At 57.8% G+C, this 1,897-nt stretch overlaps 1 non-coding gene and 1 pseudogene across 1 annotated transcript; both read left to right on the top strand.

Annotated features, from left to right (window-relative positions):
* Window positions 1-14: 14 nt before the first annotated feature.
* On the top strand, window positions 15-95 carry LOC112618055. Its single transcript, XR_003118012.1, has one exon. It is a non-coding gene; the product is annotated as a small nucleolar RNA SNORD115 (small nucleolar RNA).
* A 1,725-nt stretch (window positions 96-1,820) lies between these two features.
* LOC112618056 lies at window positions 1,821-1,897 on the top strand (annotated as a pseudogene; the record flags this gene model as incomplete).

Below are 1,897 nucleotides of genomic sequence, written 5' to 3'. Positions count from 1 at the left end.
GGGTGCCCTGGGTTGGGTCGATGATGAGAACCTTATATTGTCTGAAGAGAGGTGATGACATAAAAATCATGCTCAATAGGATTACGCTGAGGCCCAGCCTAGGGGAGAATTTTGGAAGAGGACGCTGGGAAACATGAGTTCCTTGTGAGATCCACTGTATTTTGGGCTGGAGACCTGGAGGCTCTGAGGGCATCTGGAGGGTGCCCAACCCTGTCTCTGCACTCCTCCGTGAGGCAGCCCAGGCTCACTATGTAAGCACTCCTGTTACCCAGGTGCGGGGCACTTTGGTGGCTCCTTCGTGAGCTCCCATTCTCCCCTGTGTCTTTCAGTGAGCTCTTCTGCCCAGCAGACTCCTGGCATTGACCAGCATAGGTGAGTGGATCCTGGCGGCATCATGGGTGATGAGTCAGGCTGCGTGTGGGGTTACCAAGTATTAGCCTTCAGGCAGGAGGGTTTCCTCAGGGAGTTGACCTGAATTTCCACTGTGGAGAGATGGGTTTGTCCTCTAGGAAAGCAGCTTCCTGGGGAATCAGACCCAGGACGATGCCTTCCCTGAAGCCCTGCAGGGGTGACAGTGGTCCAGTCTGGAAGGGGTTCCTTTAGTCTCATGCAGGGCAGCTCCAAGCTGACACATGGTGTGTGAGTCTGTCCCTTCCCCAGAGAGGGGTGGGCAGTTGGGCTCTTGGGGTCAGGCTGTGGAGATTCAAGGATCACACCCCACTCATGGCCCTGAATGCGAATGACCGTGTTGAGCAATGGGCGACCCCAGTGGCGCTTCCTGGAACCTGGTGGGTGTCAGCTTGGCTTCAACTGGTTGGGTCAAGGCTGAGCCATGCCTGGTGCTTCATGGTGCTCCAGGCTGGCCCTGGGATCATGAGCTTTGGGTCAAGGGTGCAGCTTGCCTACTGCCGGGGGTCACCCTTTCTTCGAGGTCAATGGTGGGAAGGGTTGCGTCCTGAGGTTGGAAGGCCCCCTCATAAGGGACCTGTCCCAGGAATTTGTTGCCCAGGCTGCTTCTGAGCCATGGGGTCACCTCCAGGGTGGCAGGGTCTTGGGCCAAAGGAAAAGAGGGGGCACCATGTGGCTCCTGATTGGCCAAGTGTGGTCCAGCTCTTTGTTTGACAGGGGTCTGGGATGTGGATGAGGACCCAGCAGAGAAAGCATGTGGCCCTAGGCCCCAGGCTGCGATTGCTGGTGCGTGCTTGGAGAGGGAGCCTGGGTGGGTGTCCTCCCTGTACTGGGGCAGGCTGTGGGACTGCCAGGTCAGCGGCAGTGCTTGGCATCTGGGCCAGCCTCCTTGGTTGGCCATGAGCTGGTTGGTGACCTTGGACCCTGCCCAGGGGTTCTGTTGTGGTCCAGAGTCATGCAGTGGAGCCACCATAGGCAGTGGAGGTGCCGCAGGGGCTGCTGTATGGCACAGCCTGGGCATCTTGCCCAAACCCGGTCTCTTGCGTACTCTGTCCTTTGAGGGTTTGGTGGCAGAGAGGGCCAAGGGTTCCCTGGGTCCATGACTGTCGTTATTTCATATAGAACCCATCACATGGGTCCATGGAGGGAGAGCATGGGAGCCCCAGCACCCCCTCCTCACTTTCCCGCACAGAGGCGTGAAGCCCCGTTTTGACATCTGTCCCCTGTCCCTCCAGATGGTGACCCCAGAGGAAGACTTGCGTTGTGCCCACTGGACCCAGGCCAGTAGCCAGTTGCCAAGCCCCTGTTGAGCTGAAGCTCAGGCCCTCCTGGGTCCTGGTCTCCTGCATTGAGCTTGGTGAGCACATCTTGGTCCTGCTGGATACGTGTGTGGGGAGGGGGTGCCCTGGGTTGGGTCGATGATGAGAACCTTATATTGTCTGAAGAGAGGTGATGACATAAAAATCATGCTCAATAGGATTACGCTGAG

Source organism: Theropithecus gelada, unplaced genomic scaffold (assembly GCF_003255815.1).
Source record: "Theropithecus gelada isolate Dixy unplaced genomic scaffold, Tgel_1.0 HiC_scaffold_8729, whole genome shotgun sequence".
Taxonomy (NCBI): Eukaryota; Metazoa; Chordata; class Mammalia; order Primates; family Cercopithecidae; genus Theropithecus; species Theropithecus gelada.
This window is presented reverse-complemented; position numbering and strand designations above follow the sequence as displayed.